Source organism: Apostichopus japonicus, chromosome 22 (genome assembly GCF_037975245.1).
Source record: "Apostichopus japonicus isolate 1M-3 chromosome 22, ASM3797524v1, whole genome shotgun sequence".
In the NCBI taxonomy this organism is placed as follows: Eukaryota; Metazoa; Echinodermata; class Holothuroidea; order Aspidochirotida; family Stichopodidae; genus Apostichopus; species Apostichopus japonicus.
The window spans coordinates 22,120,588-22,147,443 of NC_092582.1; the positions used below are offsets into that span (position 1 = coordinate 22,120,588).

General features: G+C 36.8%; 1 protein-coding gene across 3 annotated transcripts in view; it reads right to left on the reverse strand.

Moving 5' to 3' along the window:
- Window positions 1-26,856, reverse strand: part of LOC139963911 (uncharacterized) — an 88,583-nt gene that overhangs the window by 58,930 nt on the left and 2,797 nt on the right. Inside the window, exon 1 of one of the 3 annotated variants that reach the window (XM_071965129.1) lies at window positions 13,392-13,673. The exons of the other annotated variants lie outside the window; for them this stretch is intronic. The gene's annotated coding sequence lies outside the window, so the exon portion shown is untranslated. Of the gene's footprint in view, window positions 1-13,391; window positions 13,674-26,856 lie in introns of those variants that run through there. 3 annotated transcript variants of the gene reach the window in all.

Consider the following 26,856-nt stretch of genomic DNA (forward strand, 5'->3'; position numbering starts at 1 on the left):
TTCCCGGCTCCGGGGGCGGTCTCGGATCTGGAGTGAAACCTCGGTTCTGCCTTCCCTTCGAGTCTCGCCGTACTCGGGGTCTCGCCGGACCCGGGGCCTCGCCGGACCCAGGCTCCCGGAGCCCGTCTCTGTGTGCGTACCACGCCGGGTACCACCACGCCAGTACTCCCCGACCCGGACATTCTGTCCTTTCCGGTGGGATTTTTTTTTTTTTTTTTTTTTTTTTTTTTAAATATTTTTTTCTCGCCGGACCCGGGCTCCCGGAGCCTGCTATGGGACCGGCTCCGTTTCAGCGACCCCTCGGTCGTACTCTCTCTCTCGGACCCGAGCTCTCCGTGGCCTGTAGCCCGCGCTCTATGGGTCTCTCTTGCTGCGACCCGGACTGAGACGTTGCCTCTAGCCCGGCCGAGCCGTGCCTCTTCTCAAGAGGTCTTTTCTTGGCGGGAGCCTTGCTCCTGCCCTTCCCTCTGGCCGTAATCAACCGGACGTCGCCGGGACCATTAGGGGTACTCTTTGCTGCGACCCGGACTGAGACGTTGCCTCTAGCCCGGCCGAGCCGTGCCTCTTCTCAAGAGGTCTTTTCTTGGCAGGAGCCTTGCTCCTGCCCTTCCCTCTGGCCGTAATCAACCGGACGTCGCCGGGACCGTTAGGGGTACTCTTTCTCTCTCTCTCCACCTCTCCTTCGGCCCTCTCCTGGCCACTTTCCTCCACCTCTCTCACCACTTCTCCCTCCTCCTCTCTCTCTCTCTCTTGTCTCTCCTATATCTTTTTCTGGGGCACCGATGGCCTAAGGAATCAAGTCCAGCCTGCCCTAAAGCTTGCTTCTTAGACTCGTAAGCCACTGGTCTATCTAGTGCCACTGGGCTGGCGAAAAATTTATGCAGACCAGGCGTGGGTCCCGTCTGGTGTAGGTTCTACACTTAGGACACAAATCGTGTTCGAACCAGGTTCTGCCTGGCCGAAACATCGAGTAGTTAAAAAGCTTTAGCTGGTTACGAGACAAACTAAAACGCTCGAATTAAGGAAAGACTAACTCTTAAGCTGACGGAAAAATGCAAACTAACAAGAGAACGGGAGATAACGGGAGGTACATAACGGTGAGTAGAGGTACGTAGCGTAACCTAGCAACGGCAAAATACGAAAAACGCTACGAAGTGGCCTAACAAAATCAACACAAGCTGAAAAGGAACATGAGAGAGCGAAATATAGAAGAAGAAATCGTGAATAGAAATACAATGTAGACATGCTATGAACATGAAAATACAACGACACGCCTATAGCGTGGGGAAGGGAAAATGGCGGGAAACCTAGGCAGTTCGCGGAACTGCTACCCCCGCAAAAAACCTAAGGGCGGAAACGCACTAGGAATAAAAACAGTCCCCAAAACCCTCCCTTTCAACAAAAAAGGATACTTATCGGGCTGGAAAGGACTGCAATACTCCTAAGAATCCGAGGAAAGAAACTTCCAAAGATCGCTAAAGAAAACCAAGACGAAATCCAAGGGAAATATATCCACAAGAAATTCACGTGAAGACACTTTTAATGGTAGAATGAGTAGTGAGGAGTGACCGAGGGGGGGTTCGGTCATAGAGGGCGCACAGTGTTATTATTTTACCAGGACTTTATAGGCACGGTAGAATGAGGTGCTAAGGTTGTGAGGAGACAGGTAAGCGAGGAGCGAAGTAAATAATATAGTTTTGGGAAAAAACCTGCTTCTTGACCATTGGATACAGCATTTATATTAGAACAAGAAACTTATGGTGAACACCCTTTTTCATTTGCTGCTGCAGTTTTATGGAACAATCTTCCTATTACTATCAGAAAATCTGCTTCTATATCAACCTTTAAGACTGCTGTTAAAACACATTGATTTTCTTCTTATTTTGCTTCATACCTTTTCTTGTGTTTGTTTACATGTAAAGCGCATTGAGACCGCCTCAGGTATATTGTGCTATATAAGAATCTATTATTATTATTATTTGCGATGCTATATACTGGATATTGGATAAACTATTTCCTAAGAGAATGTGACTAGTTGACACACTTACACAAACATACATGTTTGTATTACATTCAGACCGAGGACCCCATTGTATTTTCCATTGTTCAAATCCACGTACCCTAACCTTAACAATACCCCATACAATAGAATTCTTCCGAGGACGTGGCGATTCTTTAGAAATCACAACCGAGGACCTGGAATTCTTTTGTTCAAGTCCTCGGTCAGATAGCAAAACAAACGCACACATACATACACCTACCCATACACACAGACATTCATACAGTACACACATATATACCTTCAGTAGCTACATCCAGTCTACAGTAGATGCATTAAGTAAATTCCATGATTTTAAGTGTACAATTGTGTATACACTAAACTAGTCCAAAAAGAAGATTAGCCTTTAATGATTGAGGAATTATACAGATAATATATGGCATAGACCTATATAGAATAAATAATTTTTTATTCCTCCTTTAAGAGGTAATTGCTTTTCTTTCCCACTGCACTTTTCTTAACTTCTCAAGTACCCAGACATATCAGAGACAGCACTTTATCTATCCATCAATCACAGAGTTGTCAAATATTGACGAGATGCAGACTCGCAGAATAAATCAGCTGTGAGACCTGATATTCATTACCATCATCACAGCCTGTCTAACCAAAGATCTGTTTGTACACTTTCAATGTTAATTTAGACCCCCCTCTCTCCCCCTGCCCCCCCCCCTTTCACCCTCACACATTTCTAGTTTCGTCATTTACGACCCTATCCAGAAACTGGAAGGTTGTCCAGTAATTTGGGTGTGAATTGGTATATACAGTACTTACAAGAAGGAAGTGTAATATTTTAATTCAAGCTTTGAAGTACTGTAACTTGTGGAATTGCAGGCTATATGAGCTAAGATATATATGGCAACAGCGTGGAGAGAGAGAGAGAAAGAGAGAGAGGTGGAGAAATAGATCAAAATTTAAAGTATTTTAAGTATGTAAATATTTCATAACAATCAATTCTATTTTGTCATATTTCAATTCTGTTCTGTCAAATTTGTCAGACAAACAAACAATAATGTTCCAAAATAAGTGTGCAGATGATTTCTTGTTTTACAATGCTTGAAGGAGCATTGTGGGAGTGTGTGGGGGAGGGGTGGGGGAGGAGGAGGAAGGGACTTGTATCTCCATCATACTTGAAAGCTCCTCCTTTTTGTTTAGCTCGTCTCAGAATGTTGATCCATTGTTGTCATGAAAATTTAAATACAAAAGAAAAACATCCTTGTCTCTCTCAACCTCCCCTCCCACTCCCAGCGTATTCTCGCTTGTGTTCTTTCCATCTTCTTTGACTTCCAACCACTTCTCCCCACCTCATTTCTTAACTCCTTCCATCCTCCATTTCCAAACCTCTTTCTCCCTTCCAGCCTTACCTAACCTACTGCATTCTCCCTCCAATATCTCCTCTCCTAATCCCCCGTTCCCAAGTTTGCTCCCCTCCCAAACTCTCGCTCTCCAAGTACCCTTCTATCTACCCAGCTGGAAGTATTGGTTACAGCAATGCTTGTGTACAGCGATTTGCATAGAGAGTACTTTCAAGTATATACCCAGAACTGCACCTATATAGGAAGCCCATACCACAGTATATGTACCACATCATCAATAATCCTACTACCTGGGATAACCATCAGGCAATCAGATCTACCCACACACATCACCTTGTTTTTTGTTTCTTTATAGAAAACAGTTATAAAGGCCTTTCAAAAGTTCACCAATTTGCTGACAGAGCATATTTATCTTTAAGTGCATTCAAGTAGAGGATAATATATGTAATTGCTACACAAAATTCAAACAAATGGCAGCTTTAATGGAGTTCAGTAATCAGTATAGACCTAATTATTTAAATGATGCTATAAGTACTGAAAGTTTTCAAAGGTATTATTTCCTTGGAGGCCTAGTAGTGTTGTATTGCCTTTGTTCCTGGGTGTCAATCAAGTCCCACCGATCAATTTACCCTTACACAGTGTACATTACATTCCTCTCAACTATTATATCATAGTATTTAATAATGCCATCATATGACAATGAAAAACTGGTTGTGAAACACTAAATTATCATCATAATAATAACAATTACTCTTAATTATGTAGTGCAGACTCCAACAAAAGTTGCTCAATGCGCTTTACAGGTGATGACACAAGTTATAGTACCAAATACAATTTCTTCTACGTACCTATTAAACATAGCGTCTGATTTATTGTTAGGATACATTAGGATGTTTAACAAAATTTTCCGGGTGTCCATGTACCCAAAGCCCCAGACCCACCCCCCCCACCCCTCCACCAGGTATGCTCACACCGTCCAGTGTCACAAACCAGTTTACTGCCTCTCACACGAGAAATCCCAGGGGAAAACTCAATAACAAATTTCCGTTCTACTTCTTTTAACCGAAACATAATTGGGAAGGTAGGCAACATGTTATTGAGAAACAGAAGGTAGATCTACTATCTGGTGGGTAACAGTCCCATGACCGTTGGAGGTCTCCCTACTCCTTTGGAGGTGATTGTGAGCAAGATATGGTAGAGGCACAGAATGATAATCATCTATGCAGGGTGAAAGGGTGGTAGCAATGAGTTGACAGGGTGAAGATTGAGCAGATTAACACACTGGAAATTCAATCACTTCCAATGTATATTCTTTTTTTCTAAATATATCATATATTTTATATAAATATATTAAAACAACATCTATTTGCAAAGAAAATAAGGTTAAGCAAGCATGTTGATGAAATCCTCTTCAAATGTTCAGAAAAAGGGCAAAAAAAGCAAAGAAAGGTACATCTTTGAAGCACTCATTGAATGGTTGCCAGTTTATTGTAGTTTTGCCCTGGAACAAAACTTGGCATTTTTCACCCAACGGATGTCACTTTTAAAGCAATTAGTTTTTACAGATTCTTTTCATTTCTATCAACCATGTTGCCAAGACACTTTGTTAACTAGTGTTAATACTCATGATAACATCCAAAGAAAGGCACTTCCTGATGCAAAGGAACTGTATTATGAAGAAGAACCTTTTAGACTTAAACACTTATTGAAGTTGGTTGCAAATTAATGATGATTTTGCGCAACAAAATGGAGCATTTACTCCCCATAAGATTGCATACATGTGACCAAACTCGAATAAATTAAGAGCAAGCTCAAAGATCCTCTCATCCCATAGAGCAATGATACCGTACATACATATATCTTCTCTAAGGTTAATCATTTTTGTTTTTCATATTTTATAGTTGTTCCTTCTGTCTATATGCTGTTAAGTTGTTTTCTTTCCGTTGAAGTGTTTTGGGGTGATTACACCTACAAGCTCATTGTTATCAATCACCCAGGCTCTAGATTTCATTGTCTGGTTATATCGTTTGTATTCTATTTAAAGATGAAAGAGTCTGAAATAAAATGTTTCATGAACGAAACGAAAGGAAGTAAGACCTTCTCTCTCCTGGAAATTTTTCACCAACGGATATTACTTTTAGCGAATAGTTTGGGATTCTTTTCAACTCTAGCATTGAACCATGTTGCCAAGACACTTTCTTCATGTTAGTACTGATGATAAAATCCAAATCACAAAAATCTTTACTTTTTCTTCATCATTTGAATGGAAACTTGACTATCAAAGCAGACAAGCTAATTAACTGTAATATTAGTACAGATTTTAGTATAGTTCGGGGGGGGGGGGGGGGGAATAAGAGAGAACACAAATGCAACCATCACTTTTGGAGTAACTTTCATAAGACAGAGATATCTATCTTTGTGAATAATTGATTATCCCAAACAGAAAAATCTTGGTCTGTTTGGAAGATATCCTAATTTAAAATTCCAGTCTGGGAGCCGTGGTTTGTGAATCTGTGGTGCCATAGTTATAGGAAGTATACTTTGTAATAATAACAATAATAATGATATAATTTTTCGTATCTTTAGCTGTTTTGGGGAAGTTGTTCATGACAATTATCTCCATCACACAGACCAATTAAAATGATGGTTGGGTTTGTGTCGTATGTGACATCAATTCGACATACTCCTCTTAAAACACGCTTATCAAACACGACCGGGGTATAATTTGCATAGCACTTTTTGAAGGCTATTAACTTTGCCTAGAGCTAACTAAAATATTATGGTTCTGTGTACTAACACTGCTATGCATGATCTTTGCACAGTTTGTATAGTAATGTGCATAGTTTGTATAGTAATGTGCATAGTTTGTATAGTAATGTGCATAGTTTGTATAGTAATGTGCACAGTTTGCATAGAAATGTGCACAGTTTGCATAGAAATGTGCACAGTTTGTATAGTAATGTGCACAGTTTGTATAGTAATGTGCAGTTTGTATACAGTAGTAATGTGCACAGTTTGCATAGTAATGTGCACAGTTTGTATAGTAATGTGCACAGTTTGTATAGTAATGTGCACAGTTTGTATAGTAATTTGCCCATTTTGTATAGTAATGTGAACAGTTTGTATAGTAATGTGCACAGTTTGTATAGTAATGTGCACAGTTTGTATAGTAATGTGCACAGTTTGTATAGTAATTTGCCCATTTTGTATAGTAATGTGAACAGTTTGTATAGTAATGTGCACAGTTTGTACAGTAATGTGCACAGTTTGTATAGTAATGTGCACAGTTTGTATAGTAATGTGCAGTTTGTATACAGTAGTAATGTGCACAGTTTGCATAGTAATGTGCACAGTTTGTATAGTAATGTGCACAGTTTGTATAGTAATGTGCACAGTTTGTATAGTAATTTGCCCATTTTGTATAGTAATGTGAACAGTTTGTATAGTAATGTGCACAGTTTGTATAGTAATGTGCACAGTTTGTATAGTAATGTGCACAGTTTGTATAGTAATGTGCAGTTTGTATACAGTAGTAATGTGCACAGTTTGCATAGTAATGTGCACAGTTTGTATAGTAATGTGCACAGTTTGTATAGTAATTTGCCCATTTTGTATAGTAATGTGAACAGTTTGTATAGTAATGTGCATAGTTTGTATAGTAATGTGCACAGTTTGCATAGAAATGTGCACAGTTTGCATAGAAATGTGCACAGTTTGTATAGTAATGTGCACAGTTTGTATAGTAATGTGCAGTTTGTATACAGTAGTAATGTGCACAGTTTGCATAGTAATGTGCACAGTTTGTATAGTAATGTGCACAGTTTGTATAGTAATGTGCACAGTTTGTATAGTAATTTGCCCATTTTGTATAGTAATGTGAACAGTTTGTATAGTAATGTGCACAGTTTGTATAGTAATGTGCACAGTTTGTATAGTAATGTGCACAGTTTGTATAGTAATGTGCACAGTTTGTATAGTAATTTGCCCATTTTGTATAGTAATGTGCACAGTTTGTATAGTAATGTGCACAGTTTGTATAGTAATGTGCACAGTTTGTATAGTAATGTGCAGTTTGTATACAGTAGTAATGTGCACAGTTTGTATAGTAATGTGCACAGTTTGTATAGTAATGTGCACAGTTTGTATAGTAATGTGCACAGTTTGTATAGTAATTTGCCCATTTTGTATAGTAATGTGAACAGTTTGTATAGTAATGTGCACAGTTTGTATAGTAATGTGCACAGTTTGCATAGCACTTTGCGATGTCCATAACCAGATAAATTATTACCTGACAACAATCATCACCTGAAAATGCAAGTAACATTCTTTCATAGATGATCTCACTCCTAACAATTACTCCAGATTTTCTTTTGTAAATTCCAATACTGATCCAAGCTAACTGTTACATCCTTCTCCCCCCCCCCACCCCCCAAGGAATGTGAACATGAGTGCTGCTGGGACCAGCCTACAAAACATCCCTCTACCAAGCTAGCTTGGACATCAGAAATAACAGACAGTAGAATAATGACCAATGACAGACTGTAAATACCTACAGGAGAAACCTCTTCAAGATAGATTAGGTAAACAATTTATCACCTTAATTCAAGATGAACGGAAACCATTTCCTTACATCCCTCGGTGGATTTATCAAAAAAGATAAAAGAGTTCATTTTGGCTCAAGGGGACGATCAATTCATAATGATTTTAAATTGACTTCAAAATTAAAACACCTTCCTAATCAAATCTGTTATGAAGATGAATTATGAGGTTAGGGTCTGTTGTGCAGTAATAAGTTCTGGTAGCATAGCTGAACTAACTTTACACCTGCTTTCGTATGTCAATGTGTCAACGTTTCTTAATTGACAAACGTTAGTCACCTCTGATAGTTAAGTCATTACTCATACCTTATAATTTTACACGTGCATTAAACGCAGTTACAAGAAAATCACATGTCAACTATATACTGGTTCAAGATGAAAAGAGTACATGATATTAAAACAGTTATGAGGAATCTGCAATGATTGATAACACTACATTAGAGGACTTTGTTTTGGAGAAAGGGTGGAAGAAAGCTAAATCATTCTCAGAGTCTTCTCACAAAAAAGGAACCATTTGATGTCTTTTGAACAATACTAACAGAGTTAGATGGATATTAAAGTCCACACAGCGACATACTGGGCTAGACAGGGGTGGACATCTGGCAGGGAGGGGTAGGGAGGGATAGGGGTAGGTAGGGATAGGAAGTAGGGTTGGGCGATATATCGAAAATTATTATTATCGCGATAATTTTTTTTCAAGACGATATTTTTTGAGGATTGAACAAATGACGATAATTTCTTGTGAAAGAAATTTGAAATAGATGTAGAAAAAAAATTCTCCGTTTTATGTGTAAATGTTATTCTAGCATTCCATGGTTAAGAAAGTTGAAAAGAAATATTTTATCAACTTCATTTACTGACTTTTGAACTTCATAAAAACCCGTTCTTTACAACATTGACTGTATAGAGAACAAAACTGAAAATCAGTAGAGAATAACCAATTGTGTACGAACAGTAAGTTGGTAAACCTTTCTAATTTTACGAAAGATCGAGCAAAATACTTTCGAAAAATTCATGCGAAACTGGCATATCGTGCTAAATGCAACAAGTGTCATGTAAACAAGGCTCTAGTACACCCATTTATGAATAAACCAGAAGACCACATCTGGTGTAAAGCGGGAGAAAGTATTTTCTAGAATTTCCACAAAAAAAGAATAATAATATCCTACCATAGTTAAGTGTATAGTAAATAGCCTAACCACTTCGTCGGTTACGGATCTCACGTAATAACAAAAACACAACTAATTGTATTTTGCGAAGTTGACGATTTCTACAAGGACATGGAAACAATATTTAGCATTAAGTTAATCACGCCTGGTGGCCTAAAACATGGAATTACAAGGTTTACTTTCATAAAGATGGCCATACTGTAGCTATTGGGGCCTTGATATCGTGCTTCAGTATGTCTGTATGGTATAGACTGTGCTTCGTGTATCATGGGGAATAGATTGTTTTGTTCATGCGGAGGAGTCGGTTGGCTTGAGGTGTGTTTTACTTACCTTAATGTTACGGGGATATTTACCTACTTTCCTTGAACGTCTAAGATAATATTTCGCATAACTTTACGGATCCTTTACTGACTGACCTAATTAATTCTAGAGTGGAGCCAAAAAAGTTCACTCCATGAAAAGTTTTTTGGAACCGTGCCAAAAATGTTAACAAACAGGTGTTAGACAGGGGGGTTGTTTTGCAAGGTACCTGAGAAAATTTGAAGCACATTGTAGCCTACCGTGATATTTAAGTACGGTTAAACACTGCAGTTGTAAACTGATTGTTAGGCAGTCTAGAAACGGGGCTTTGCCGCACGTAGTTTGTTTCATAATATCGACAGTTTTGTAAGTTAAACTTTATAAAGATTGTAAGACAGATTAATTCTCTTTTCATTTTATCACATAATATAGCTACTCTAACTTGTCATTTTAAAACTTTCATCAGTTTCGTGACAATTTAAATTCATAAAGTTAGTCAGTATTTTGAATCCTCAATTGCGAATTTTTTATCGCCAGACACGAAAAAATACTTAACTTTTCCGGGGGCCTTCGCCCCTGGACCCCTACAAGGGGTTCCACCCCTTGACCCCAACGGGGCTCTAAGGCGGACCCTGAACCCCACACCATTATGCCCGGTGTGTTTGCTGCGCGAAAACACCGGTGGGAAATCGGCAGTTGTTTTTAGTGTGTTCGCGAACACACTAAAAACAACAAGAAAAAATTATCGTAATTATCGAAATATCGCGATAATTTTTGAACTATTTATCGTGACATTAAAAAGCAAATATCGCCCAACCCTAATAGGAAGGGGTAGACATCGTGCAGGCAGGGGGTATGAACGGGTAGACAGGTAAAAGAAGAAGATAGGCAGTGCGTAGAAGATGCCCAGCAGTCCAGGTGATTAATACATCAAATATTTATGCCTTAAAATGATGGGTTCACCTGGAAGTACCTCTTCCATCTTGCAAACATGATCAAACTGTGACAATTGCTGCTAAATTATTATATAAAGCCAAAAGATAGGAATGTCTTATATTAATATACAACAACTAGTTTGTGAGGAACTTCCTCCACCTGACCCCCCCCCCTCCCTACCCTTGGCGTTGCTGTAGTAAGGCAATGGACTTTTTTTGTTACAAAGTCATCTACAATATAAATAGTGAAGATCCAAAAATGGTGTATGAACCACAGTTTTCCGATTACATTGTCTATGTTCATGACACATTCTGAAAGTAAAAAAAAAAAATCTGTAACAAAAGAGTCCATGCACAGCCCTATAGATGTAGAGGCTATCACCATTCAGCATGGAAATATCTACAGTGAAATCTACTCCTCCCATTTATACCAAACACAGATCAATTTTCCCACGGTTGTGTAAAATAAATCCTCCCAAAAGTGAAAAAGTCATCCATACAATATGTATATAGAGTTACATTCCAGTCAGTGTTATGAGATTAGTTGTAAATCCAACTCAACAGTTAAAGACAAGTTTTTTGTGATATTTTTGCAACAATAGGAAGGAATGTGGCAATCCTGCTCAGTGTTTAAAATACAGAGAAACATCCAAGCAAGAAGATTGCATTCAGAGGACTTAGACATCTAGTAATAAAACCTCTTTTGAAGGACAACTTTAAACGATCAAATTACAGAATTTTTCTCTAGTATTGATCTTGTTTCTCTAGCACTCTACCTGCACAATGGGGACAATTGAAACGAGAGAAACTTCTATTATGTGAGCTCGTAGAAATGATCTGGTCTGAACCATGAAGTTTGACATTAAACCACTGAAATAACATGTTTAAATATGAAAGTAATTCTGCACTTACAAAAAGAAAAAACAAATCATATTTAAAATTTGGACAGAGTCTAGCTAGAAAAGTTTGACTCTAGAAAAATGTGAATTATGGAAAATGATGCAAGGAAGTGTGAAATGTGGCCGGTCTATGAACTCCTAGGTTTTGCTACTGTCAATAGTACCATACTAGAAATAGGGCTAAATTACAATTAATACAACAATTGAATAGAATTGAAATTTTTCTTCAGTGACATGGAGGTGTAGAGAATTGATATAAAGTCATCTAGAACAGTTTGGTTTATACTGCTTTGCCTATTGGCCATCAGTACAGTCCCCAAATATGCTAGAACTAACTGTAGATAGAATGTCCATTTGAGTGCCAAAACTGCCTATATGAAAGCTATTTTCTTTTCCTGGAACAGTTCATTGTCTAATTAAAATGTCTTAGAACAAATACATTAACACACATCTCAACAGGTTATAATAGCTTAGGGCAAAAACTGGGGTTGATCCTGATAACGTTTGAAAACTGACTCAGAAAACATAAATATCTTCACTGAGGCTGCACGATACCTTTAGTCGATGCTTTTAAGGAGCTTACAATATGTTATAATTTATTGTCAACTTTATGCATGTACCATTTAATGTGATTCTTGAAGCTGATAAAAACCTTGAATGCTACTTTAATATACAGAGCTTACTCTCCTGTATTATCATCATCATCACAAACCTGTTCATTAGTCTGACATAGAATAATTCATAAAGGCTTCTGTCCATACTAAATTCAACCGAATCACTGATCCATCAATTAACAGCTAGCTCACATTAAAACCTAATTATTTGGTAATGACTTAATGATTAATTTCCTCCTTCAAGTAGATTCTGTGGTGATCAATATTGGTTAAGCATCACTTGCTGAAGTTATATAATTAAGTGATGCAGACTATATTAAAAGCTTCCCTGCATCTGTGGTTTCTTAATCTACTCCAGCAAACTTCCATCCATCCATAGCTTACTTAAAGCAGCAGTAATACATATGGTTACCAATATACCAGTAATTCTGCACAATCTTTTAATACAACAATTACTGCTCAGAATAGATCTGTTAATTGAGGAAATTGAAGACAATGTCCCCCACCTAGATTTGGGACCTTTAAAAAGGAACTTTAGTTGTAGGTAAGGAATGATGCCACTCTGTTCCAAATCTCTCACTCCCTGGGACAAGGTGTTTAATATTGATCAATTTATTATTCATGGGCAATAAAACACAAATATTAAACTGCTTCATTATTTGAACATAAATGTGCCAAGTCAATGCAAAGTTTGTCACTGTTACAGAATATTTCGGAATCAGAAATAAAGTTGACAACTTTGAAACTACCAAAATCAACACCATTTTGGGGGGGGGGGGGGGGGGGGGGGGGTAACATGTTACCACCTACAGTGAGAACTAAACTGTGACTGAACTGCTTGATCAAACAGCTTTAAGGGAATGCACTTTCCTATCCTGTCAACCATAAATGAATTGGATGGATCACTAAATAACTTTCACTTTGTTGGGTCAGGTTAGGACAGCAAGTTTGTGGTTTTAACTGTGATACAGCGGAACAGCTGCGAATCTCGTCTCCACTCTGTCACTCCCTGTTCACTGGTTTTAAACTATGTTACTTACATGACTTTGTCATTGCGTAAGGGACAGTGGGAGGGTGTGTTAATTATCTTAGTAACTAACATTAACACTAAAGGGATACAGAGGGCTGTACCATAATTTAGTAATAGAGTTGTGGGTCTGTTCTTGGCCCCCCCCCCACCTACAGGTATCAGCTTTTGACCACATCTGTAGGCCATGTTTACATCATCCAATTACATTCACTCCACACATGCCACAACTACAAGCAATCACTGATAATGACCTTATACAATATGGCTCTGTGTAACCCGAGAAAGAAAATAGCACTAAATCATGTCGGAACTCAAACCAAACAGCTATAATTCATGGCACTAAATTACCTCAGAATAAATTCTTCTTTGTGGATATCAAGTTTAAATTGTCAAGTTTTACCCAAAACTATTAAGTTTTCAATAATCATTTAATATCATTTAGTTAATATTAAAACCAATCTGACCTGTACTTACCTACAGTAGCTGTCGTAATAACTTCCACTTCAAGTACAAAAGAAAACTGACCGATGATAAGATTTGTGGACAATGGATGAGCTTTGGCGTTAAACCAGTATATCCTTTATGCAGACAAGTTGGTTGTAACAGGATGTGTTTGTACTGTTATGTACGTAATTAACTTTCTGAGAAATAAATTACCATACAAACAGTACAATGCTACTTTGTTACAAAGTCATGACCGCCACAACACATGTTCTTTGCTTGCGGTCAGATTCTGACAAAAAGTTTCTTCATTCCTATTTTGTTAAGTTTCCAAACCTATAACTTAATCCATCAGTAATGCTAGTGTTCAAATATGATGGATGGACACACAATGCATTCTGAAACTGCATGAGATTTCAAAAACACTGGTAGTACAATGCAATTTACCTTCTTAGATATATATGCACCTACAGTATGTATGTATGTGTATATATATATGTGCCAAGGTCGGCTTCTTATTAAATTTCAAGTCCAGCGGTGGAAAAAAAAACGCCTCAATACATGGAAGTCGCTCACACGCAGAGAATGGACCAAACAATAGAGCAGTTCTCAATTAGGAGCAAGCTGTCACACAAAACTTCTCAACTCTTTCACTCATTGTGTTGGTATGAGTCAGTACTGGGGGAAAAATCAATATGAAGATACAAACAGTGTGTGTATGTGTAATATGTTATCATGGAAGGATGTGTTCAATGCAGTTAGTAATAGTTGCCAGATTGTTAGAGACTTAATGTCAGCTCCATCACGATATCACTAAGGAGGGAAATGTTTTCATACATTTTGTGGGTTATATTATGTCACTGTGTATTACATGTTACTGGATATTACATGTTACTAGAGATGTTACTGTGCTATTACATGTCACTGTGATATTACATGTTACTGCATATTACACATCACTGCACGTGTATTACATGTCTCTGCCTATTACAAGTCACTATGTATTACATGTTACTCGATATTACATGTTACTGGATATTACATGTTACTGTGCTTTACATGTCACTGTGATATTACATGTTACTGGATATTACATGTTACTTACATGTTACTGGATATTTAATTTTACTGTGCTATACATGTCACTGTCACATTACATGTGACTGTGATATTACATGTTAATGGGTATGTTACTGTGCTATCACATGCCACTGTGATATTACATGTTACTGGGTATTACATGTCACTTTGGATGACTGTTGAAATCAAACAATATATACAGCTTTACAATGCTATTTAACAAAGTTCAGTAGCAGGTTTCTGTAAATATAACAGACTGTAAGCATTAGACATACACAGTTATGCATATCATCAAATAAAGGGCCTGTATGAGGAACAGAAATATGAAGAAGAGCCAACAGGTCAGATCGTATGCAAACATGCGTATGAATGTAAATGTCACAAATTTCAAGACAAATTAATTTGTGTATCAAATGAAAAGTGGAACTAAATACACTTATATCTTTCATAGGATAAACTTGGAAACATTACATGTTGTTTAAGTTTCAGATTTGAATTATTACAGTATAAAGAGAACATGCCCACAATTACGCTGGAAAAATCATCGGAAAAGAGTAAATTTGTTGCTTAAATAGTGATTAATAAAGAATTGAAACGGATGAAGTTTTTTACCTGTACATATGTTACTTTACTGAAAATATGCTAATTATTAGCTAGTTACTGACCAATTAAACAACATTTGATTCGACACAAGCACAGTGCTAATATGTTACCAACATAGTGGCGAGCTACAGGTAGACCGGAGCATGTATTTAGGAAACAGGTTAAGAGTGGAAGGAATAAGAAAAACTTTAATAACCATGCAGTTACAGTACTTCAACAGAGATAATTTTGTGTCCCACAAATTTCAGATGATGAATTTAAGTTAATTTAACCAGTTACAGTATTTTAATACAGATAATTTTGTGTCCCACAAATTTTCGTTTCAAACCCTCTAATGCATATATGCAGACTAACTTTATAATTTTCAGTTCATCATATCGATGGCCTAAAGTTATAGACTGTTTTCAGGAACCTCATCCTTCCTTTTTAAGGGGTCGAGCATGGTGCCACCAGATTGTGGCAATTAAATTCAATGGCACAATTATTATGCAGAGCTCTCGATCTTGGCAGAATCGTCACCCTTCCTGGCCAGAGCAGAGAGGCAGGTCTGTGGCCATTACAGATACAACATCATCATCTGCCGATTATTTCAGACATAAAACTGACAGTTGTTCCTCAAGCTGATTTGCCTTGTCAAAGTTATTTTCCTTCCCCTGTCAGTTTCTTCCAGGTACCCCAGCAGGGATCCAGAGTGTGTCATCCATGTACTGTCACCTCGTTTCTTGGAGATCACGAGAGGAGAAGATCTATGCAGTAATACGCCCGCAATGAGGCGGGCAGACCTTATGTGATGATACTAACTGCATGTTAATCTACTTAATACCATGTAAACTATTATGATAAAAAACAACAGTGATTAATAACTATTAAATTAGTATTAATCCCCCTTAAGCCGCTCTTATACATTTGAGCTTATCCATCAAGTAATGCTCAGCTGTTGGTCTCGAGTTCCGACTAGTCAACATGACAGGCATGACTATAACCGAGAGACATCCCATGTATTCCCAACCATCGCAAGGCATGACGAGACACTCAACAACACTGCTAGTCCTGAGGTGATCATATATGGTTATTTTACCAAGGAATGGGGAAGGTTTGGGGGGGGGGGGACCTCTCTTAGAGGGTGTAGTGGTAAACCAAAGGAGGTACATATACAGTAGAAACAATTATGAACTTTCAAAACTTACTGGTACACTGGAAATGAAAGGATAATGAAGGGGGGCAAGTGGGTGGTCCCGGAGGTGACCAGAGAGGGGAGATGCGGCCGGTACATGACTAACTTCTACAAACTAACTACAAAGTAGAAGGGGGAATATTTCTGTGTACAAATTTTGTGTATGTATAGCAGCTTTGTAGGCTTCAAATCTATTGTTATACAAAATACTGTGGTTCCTGTGTACAGTCCAAAACTGGTATATATACATCACTGCACCTGTTTATAGCAATTTGAAACATTTTCCAATGTACAGTATTTTGCGATGCGATACTTGATCAAATTATTCCCTGAATGGTGGAAGTTACACCAAAACAGGTAAATTAGTTACAGCTGCTGTGACATCACTAGGGTAAATTATTGGAAGAGGGGAAAACCCTTTGAGAGCAGAAATATTATGACATTATATGAGTTCCTTTAGATCACTGATTAAGAGTAAACAAATTCTAACTTAAGGAATGCAGGTTCTTAACATGACTTCATGATGGCACGGGATCCAATGTTTACACTGATAACATTCTAAATTTCAAAAAACTTCAAAAAAATTAATTTAAAAGAAACTTATACAAAGATAAGAGAAAAAAAGAAAGTTTCAGATCCTAGTGGCCTTATGATGTCACAGATTTACAAAATGACAGCTTCCAGACACAACTTAGGAAGTTAGCATATTGTCCAAGCAAGGTTTATTTCAGCTGATTGGGGGGGGGGGGGGGGATTTCCAAGAGATTTCTGTCATGCATATAAGCCAGAGATGACATTTGGGTTTTGTGTCTCCATTATAGCCCCATTATGCATTATATCTTGATGGTACAAGAACTCTTTTTTGGTACTATTCTATGGTAAATGATCACACAATGATTACACAATCATCACACCAAGACAATGATTGATGTTTTCATATCAACCAAAACAATAACGAGGACCGGCCACCTTTGTTTTGGTTTGGATGTTTCATGGGCTCTCAATCCCTGCAAATGGGCCAAAATTTGGCTAATATTTACTCAATTCTACTGAATATGTCTGTAGATTTAGGGTGCAGTTAGTTCCTATCTAATAATGGAATGCATAATGGGAGCTTTAAAATGTCAAAGGTTACACACCCATCCCATGTTTTCTGACCACAAAGAGCTCAAACTTGATTGACCAACTCTATCCTCTCTACTTGAAAGTCATAAATAAGGCTAGGAAGTTTATTTGAAAAGCAACCACAACCAAATTGGGTCAGTTACATACCAACCATAAATATTGTTATCAATCTTTCAAAATAAGTTTTATTCTCATATTCTGCTCATTCAGTTTTACTAGGCATACTTCTCCAAGTCATCAATTTCACTTTCACCTATTGCGTACTTCATAAAGGTTCAGTCCGGTCTTCAGGTCAATGAAGCCTTTAATTGGATGATTAATGGTATTTTTTTATCCCATACACTTTTGTCTATAAATTTAAATTTATCAGCACTGCTATGGGATTGAGGTAGATCTAGATATCTACAATGTCAGCAAATGACAACGTGCAAAGGATGGTCACACTTCAGAGGTGGACTCTCATACTTGAATTGGCAGGTGGTGACATCTTTCATTATTTTAGGGCAACCCAATGCAGCTATCCTACATGCACACAATTTATGCAGTGATCCTGCATACGTCTCTACCTACCCCCCCAACATCCCCTTCCCCCTCCTCATGATAGATTTCAGACTACCATTACCACCAACCTCTACCTCTGCTAGTACTATGCAGGGCAATCAAATTTGGTAATAAGCCTTGCCAAGTAACTTACACAAAGTGTCAAACTTTTACAAATTCTTAAAGCATCTATAGTCCTAGATCCATATTCAATGTACATCACATTTACAACTACTCTACTACTTTTGTAGCATATTATATAAAGGGCAATTTTTTAAGGATTTTGTCTGGTTGTCCCTCGGACAAACCATGCCTTACATTTTTGGTTTGACTGAACAGCAAACTCAATTGCTCTAAAAACATGTAGCAAAATATGTTAAACAGTTAAAGTGACTAATATGTACACTGGAGGAGAGATGTGTAGGTTTGGTGAATAGAACACCAATATGTACACTGTAGGAGAGATGTGTAGGTTTGGTGAATAGAACACTGATATGTACACTGTAGGGGAGGTGTGTAGGTTTGATGAATTGGACACCAATATGAACACTGTAGGAAAGATGTGTAGGTTTTGCTGCATAGAATAGCAATATGTACACTGTAGGAGAGAGATGTGTAGGTTTGGTGAATAGAACACCAATATGTACACTGTAGGAGAGATGTGTAGGTTTGGTGAATAGAACAGCAATATGTACACTGTAGGACAGATGTGTAGGTTCAGTGAATAGAACACCAATATATACACTGTAGGAGAGATGTGTAGGTTTGGTGAATAGAACACTGATATGTACACTGTAGGAGAGATGTGTAGGGTTGGTGAATAGAACACTGGCCTTTCGGGATAACAACAATTTTAATTTTGTTTTTATATTTGGGGGTTATTTAATTACAACTTTTGCAACCTGAATTTGATATAAACAACTAGTCATCAGTCGGATGACCTACATTACTGATTTCGGTTGTCCAAACAGAAATTTGGTAGACTTTGACGACCATTAAAAATTGACCCTGCTATATATTCCTTTAATGATCCACCCATTTGCCCTGCAAGACTGTCGACCCCCATGTAATATTATACTCACTCCCACTGGAAAATATAAGAAGTTGGCAATTAATTGCAATATATAAAACTGGATATTATTGACTGAGCTGCAAGAATCTAGAAAGCACCTACACAGTAGAGATCGTAAATCACAGATTAATCAAACCAAAACCAAACCATTCGTTTGTTTTTTGCTTACATTATTTTCTGCCTCGTTAACGAAACTTACTCGTATTCTGTTGGGCAGGAAAGTGGTGGCTTGATAAACAGAAGCAAAAAGATTTAGAAAGGGGGGGAGGGGCCCCCCATGACAGTTCCAGAGGAGTAAATTTAAAGTGCTAACTCTGCCAGGCAATGGCATATCAAAATAAATTTTAATCCAAACACTTATGCATAAAAATAAATCATAAAAAGAGAAGGAAAAAAATTAAAGTCAAGTATTATTTGGAAGAAGTCATTCTAGCCAGGGTCAAATTCCTTGAATTATTTCATTTTGCAGTGATTGATGGGAACGTTTCCTGTTGCTAAGGCCTCCTCCTCTCATCTCAAGACTCAAGGGGGAATGTCTTAACAGTCTGCATGGCATATGCTGGTTTTAAGTCCCTACGAGCCCTCTGTGGCCTTATAGCACTGCATTTCTAGAACAAAGGGATCACTATTATCACAGTATTAATACAATATGTACGTTATATAGGAAAATAAAAAGATGTTTTTTGTTTTCAATTCATAAAAGGAAGGTCCCTCAAAATTAAATGCAAGACTAACTTATTTCAAACAAACACTTAGCAGGTATGTACTGGCAATGACAAAGCTTGCTCAAGTCTTCAGCCAGTAAACTTTAAGGAATGTGTTCTTTCAAATGGAATAATTGTGATTTTTTCACTTACAGGTAGCTCTTTTGAAGAGTTTATTTTTCAAGAGCAACTCTAGCAAAAAAAGGGTTAATGACAGTAAAAAAGAAATTGCTCATCTTCAGTTTCATAACAATCTATAAATATGCATTTGCCCATTTTTAACATACTCAACAGCCATGATACAATAGCACACTTACATGGCAACTCTACTCTTGACACTTACTTGATGGGAAGAATTTTTTGTTTTTAAATTTGGGATGGAACAATTTCTCCCTCCCTCCCTAACCCCTCCCTACCCCACACATCCCAAACCTATATACCCAACTTATCAATTCTGTTCCAAACTTACAACAATTGGATATCATGTCAATAGGGTTTCTTCAAAACAAAATTAAAACTTATCCCAATCTTGCATGTGATGTCTGCACTCTCTCTCTTATCCTATCACCATCCTTACAAATGATCCTATTCCCATAGCAACAGACCTCCCTACTTCCTCCTACTGTATAAGGATCATGCTTCACTGTTACACCCACAGGAAGTATGGTTATATATATAATTATATACCTTTTGTATTCAGAATAAAGAAGTACCATGTATTCTGTCTTGTATTGGGCCTCAAAATCATATACCAAGGTCAAACATCAACCTACTCATCGGGTCACATGTTCTACTGGTGACCATGGAGGTATCAGATGCTCAGTGTGGGGTGCTGCAGCAGTCAACTAGCCTCAAGTAGTTTCCAGCTGTGTAGGGTCAAACCAGACAAAATATCCTCTTCCATATAAACACCATCAGGAGGATAGAAAATTCAATTCTGTGAAACATGTATTGCAAAACTCAGACAGTGCTAGGTTTCTGGATCTGTTGTTTTGTAGTACAAAATAGAGGACACATTCCAGTTTGGATTAAACATTTTTAACAATATTGTTCATTTAGTTTCACTTTGTAAACTTAAATCTTTTCAAATATATAACAAAGAAAAGTAACCTTTAGACTGGTAACTTTTGACACAAATTTGCGGATAAACTTGTGATAAACAACAGGGAGGTTGCAAAGAACTTTCACTACGCCATCCAGAAAATCACACCCAGTCAGTAATTATATTCCTAAATCAACATGACTCTCGTGACTGAAAATCGAGAAGGTTATTTCACTTCTGGTCCATTGTCCCATGTTTACTAAAACTTTACTACATGTTACTACATGTTTACTACATGTTACTAAAAGTTACTACATGTTTACTACATGTTACTAAAAGTTTACTTCATGTTACTACATGTTTACTACATTTTACTACATGTTTACTTTATGTTAATACATGTTTACTACATGTTACTACATGTTTACTACATGCAACTACATGTTTACTACATGTAACAACGTGTTACATGTTACTAAAAGTTAACTACAAGTTTACTACATGTAACTACATGTTACTATATGTTTACTAAATGTTTACTACATGTTACTAAATGTTATGACATGTTTACTACATGTTTACTACATGCTAACTACATGTTTACTACATGTACAAGTTTACTACATGTTTACTGGCAACAAATTGACAACCAATGGTAGCCAATAGTTGTGAGAACACCTACAATATATATAGCTCTACATAATTGAGTAGCACTGTTATCCTGTAACATGTGTGACAGTATCAACAAATTCTGGACACCCTGGCATTGAACATGTCAGTTCTATTCATAAATTCCACTGAAAAATCCTAATTCTCTCCACAATTAGCCAACCTTACCTGGGATTGTCTAACACTGTCTTTCAATTTTTGTTTCTTTGTCTTAGAATTCAATCAAAGAATTCAATTCAATTTAAATGGGAAAACTTGTGAAAGGGTCGACCAGATAACAATTACCATTGTTAGTTGGGTTAATAAAGGTTTTCAAAATCTGTTGAGAGTTGTAGGGTGTTTTGTTTGTAAGCTAAAGAAACAGATACTATACACCCCCGTTGAACAAACGGTGTCAAATGAGGTTCTTACATTTGATACAAAGAATCGTAAAAATTCATTCTTTTGTCATATAATGTGAGATTACTATACCTATATTAACCTGAAGAGATTCGGAATGCTTATTGTTAGCATAGAGTCAAAATGAACTTTAAAACCAAAAGCCAACAGATCTATCTAGCTGAAAGTTTCAAACGAACTGCTCGTGAATATTGTCGTTGTAACGAAGGGTTCACGTTGCTAGTTATTAAGAGTTAACTCTACCAAACAACAATTTTTCACATGAATCGCTGTTGTCAAGCAACAAAAAGGCTTACGTTGCCGAGCAACAGGAGCGTTCATGTTGTTATGAGCAGAAAGTGTTAATTTTGCCAAGAACACAAGATTAGCAAATAAAGTTGTCATTGGAGCCACGAAAATGAGTTTTTAAATATGTATGTATATGTGTGTGTATGTATGCGTGTAGTTCATATGTACTTCAACTACGGGAAAATGTACCAAGAGTACTTGGTAATTCTGTTAAGTGATTTTAAGATATACAGTATAGGGGTTAGATTCTTCACTAGCTATTATAATTTTCACTTTTGGCAAGTCAACGGATTATTCTCACGGATTTACAATGTGTGAATGATTGGCTGTACAAAGTTCACATTCTATACCGGCGTTGTATAATGTTGACTACCTACACTGACCTTTGATTCTGCATATATGACTAATTACATGCACGTACAATTTGCCAGCCATGCATAGCATTTCTGATGGAATATAACTTACAAAACCACAAATACTTTGATTCTTTACCAAATCAAACAATCGTACAGAGTGGTAAAATAAAATCACTGCATAGGAAACTTTTATTGTACTTTGTTAAGTGTTGTTTCCCTTTGGTGTTATAGACAATATTACCTGTCTCCCCACAACCTTAGCACTCTAGTTTCTACTGTGCCTGTAGTGAAATGGTAACCTCTTTAGCACTGTATGCCCTCTTCACTGTACAGCCTCTTCTACTCTTGCTACCATCTCAGAGTGTCTGCCTAGTTGTGTTTTATTATTATTATCATGGTTCCTTATATAGCGCAAATACTATAAAATATATATATTCATATGCGCTTTACATGAAGCAAGAGCCGAGAAAATATATAAAACCATGGACAAACCACAGAAATAAAAATACATAAAAAGAATTCAGATATTATAAGCTTTGCAGTATAAATGAGTCTTAAGTTTGGATATAAGAAGGGTTAAACTTTCAATTTTTCTTAAAACCTCAGGGAGTGAATTCCATAAAACTGGCGAAGCATAGCTAAAAGATCTCGGTCCAAATTTTGCAGTTCTTATGTTAGGGACAGTTAAAAGCAGACGGGACAAGGAACGCAACGGTCTAGAGGGAGTGTAAAGAGAAATTAAATCACAAAGGTACTGCGGTGCAATATTGTAAATACATTTAAAAGTGAGTAATAAAATCTTAGAAGATATTCTTTCTCTAACTGGAAGCCAATGCAAGTTATGTAGGACGGGTTTTATATGATCATATTTGGAAGTACCCGTTACAAGTCTGGCAGCAGCATTTTGGCTTTTTTGAAGTAAATACTTGATTGCTGAAGTTCTTTGATGGAAGGGAGGAACAAATCTAGTATTAGTTTTGAGTATGTACAGGAAACACTTGCAAAGTTTAGAGAAATTGATGTATGAATGTCATACAGCTGACTTTATTACATTTTCCCTCGAAACTTTGTAAAATGTAGTAAGGCTTACATTGGTGGAGCTTCCAAGTAAAGCTGTCAGTAGAATATCGAGCAATCCTCATACGGTATAAATGCGCACAAATTTGATGAGAGCTTGTTTTCAAGTTCAAAAGTTCGAACACTGGGATGGAACAGCTCTTTACTCTTAAAATCAAATGAATTATTCAACAACTGGGAAGCAATAAACAAATTATTTTACACAGATTCCTACCCATTGTTTAATAAGGTAAAATGGGGGGGGGGGGGGGGATGACAGAAAAAATTGAAAGGACATCAAATCATCCCCAGACTTTTGAAATAATGGAAAAGCTGCTTATATAGCAAGGTGGCTGAGAGATTTTTTGCAATAGTGTTAGGATTCTGAAAGTACTTTTAAACTACCAGAGATTATTAGCTTGGATGGTCACTGATAAATTATATCCTGTAAGATGATAATGCATTGTTAATCCTAAATCAATCACAAAAAGTGTCACCACAACTTGGTCTTACATTTTGTGGTATTGAAAATATTGACAGGCCAAAAATGGCATAATCTTCCTGTCAGAGAAAAAAGCTTAGGATTTAACTTTTTTTAGTTTTCCTTACAGGGGAGTTTAGAAATACAGTCCAGCGTTAGTGACCTCTGGAATTCTGTTACTGATTGGTTTACCAACTATCAGTCTCACAGAAACCCCCTTGAGCCTGAACAAGCACAAAAACCAGATTTTACAGACTATTCTGCAAAATATCAATTTTCCACTCCATTTAAACTTTTGATTATATTTCTTGAGGAATGACAGCAAAGGTCTGAGAGGTGTAATGTATATATAGTAGGTGGGAGAGGAATGACATCTGCAAGACATCTCTGACAATAGTAACTTTTGAACCATATGTAGAGATCTATGGTACAGTATCATGTGAATAAGGGGGCCTTACAGAGGTCTACTATCATCTCACACTGTATCAACTTGGAATATAACCTATAATCGACTCATATCAACTAGGATTAGAACCTATACAATCAACTAGGGAAAAGAAGGAGCCTTCAGGTTTAGTTATCATATGGCACTATACAGTTTATACAAACAGTACAAGCCTATAAAATCAACTAAGAAAAGAAGGAGCCTCCATGTACTATCATGTGGCACTATCATGTGGCACTATACAGTTACAAACATAAGTTACATAACAAACTTATAAAATCAACTAAGAAAACAAGGAGCCGTCATGTACTATCATGTGGCACTATCATGTGGCACTATACAGTTACAAACATAACAAACCTATAAAATCAATTAAGAAAACAAGGAACCCTCATGTACTATCATGTGGCACTATCATGTGGCACTATACAGTTACAAACATAACAAACCTATAAAATCAACTAAGAAAACAAGGAGCCGTCATGTACTATCATGTGGCACTATCATGTGGCACTATACAGTTACAAACATAACAAACCTATAAAATCAACTAAGAAAACAAGGAGCCCTCATGTACTATCATGTAGCACTATAGAGTTATAAAAAGTACAAACCTATCCAATCAACTACTGTAGGAAAAGAAGGCGCATTCATGTGAAGGATATACTAACATGTTATACTGCAGTATATACTTTACATATGGGGACCGATATGAGTAACCCATGGTAATACATTTATACAATATGTATTCAAAAGTACCATACAGACTACCACGGAGATTGAGGTACCCAACAATACCAATACTTAATTGCACTCAATGCCATCAAGGTTGAAACTATGCCCTTGAAAACTGGGCAGACACACACATACATGTAGACATACATCCACTTACACATAAACACCATCATATAAATTTCTTTTGTCATTCTGCAAGGATATAAAACATGTAAATTAACACCAAGCATGCCCTGCATTTGGTAGCATTTTCAACCTTGTTTGTTAACAGTACTGCAATATAAATGTAGTTAAGTTCTGTAGTTCAACTGTACATCATGAATTGATATACTGTTAATGGTTTCAAAAGAGTGCTTATTGAAACTTTATAAAAAAAAATGCCTAATGATAACTAATAATACCCAGACAAACGATGAGTTAATTACTGATGGTTATTTATCGTCATGTCAATTAAGAAATAAATAAAATATGGGCAGTGAAAGAAAGAATAATTTTCATTGTTCATATCTATATATAGTCAATATACTTCACAAATGCATCCATCAAGTCTTCCTGCATAAAATTACAGAAGAGGGCAAATGTTCACTCTGAAATCATTAAAATGACATATTAGATGGTCCATACAAAACGCATAGGCTAGTATATACTTGTACAGCTGTGCTGATTTTAACATTAATTAATGGACCTTGGGGACTATCTAATGATAAACCATGGCAAGTAAGTACTATACACAATAGGAGAGATGTAGTATATTTTCAATGGACAATTAATTAACAACATGTCAACATAAAAAAGTAGTTAACTCTTCAAGCATACAGGTGTTTGGCAGGTTTTTGAAATTAATTACAGGGTCATTCCTTTAGAAAGTTTGGGTAATAGCATATATTGTGTGAGACACACATGTACTGTCTTTAATATGCCATACTTTCTGTGCATACCAAACGCAAGGGATGAAAGTACAACAACCTGACATGTTGTTGTTGATACTTTGTATTCTCTGGGATGGGTTGGGTTGGGATGGGGTGGGAGTAGGAGAGGAGGTGGTGGTTTACACTCCACCTACCTTACAATAATACTGTGACACACATTTACACATACATGTACAGTATGCTGTCGAACAGTTTACAAGACTGTACATTGAGGAAGCAAATCTATATATCCACTCACTTTCCTCCTACTTCGTTCTTTCTTTGTTTTTTCAATTAAATTAATTTCTTTATTATCATCATTATTATCATCATTATTATTAATATTTTTATTATTTTCATTATTATTATTGTTATTATTATTAAATTAAATCTTTAAGGGAAGGACCTGGGGGGGGAGAGAGAGAAGTAAATACAATTATGAACAACAAAATCATATTTTACCATACACTTTCTAAATTAACATTGTTACAGGTACTGTAAAAGTACAGTGCATTGAATGGCACACCATCTGAATATATAATACTACCATATATACTAATTTACAAAATGCATACTATACGTACAGCATTCTATATAGCTCATTTAATTGCAGATCATACATGTACTGTGTAAACTATGTACAGTACAGTCACTGTGAACACAAGTGCATCATTGTTTGCAAATCAAAACCGCTACAATGCCTTTCAACTTGTGCTCCATGACTACTGTATGTGTATAATAAACCAAGCAAACTTAAAAATCATAATAATAATAATACCCAGTATGCGGCAGTACTGAAAAGGTTATCAAACCGAAACAAT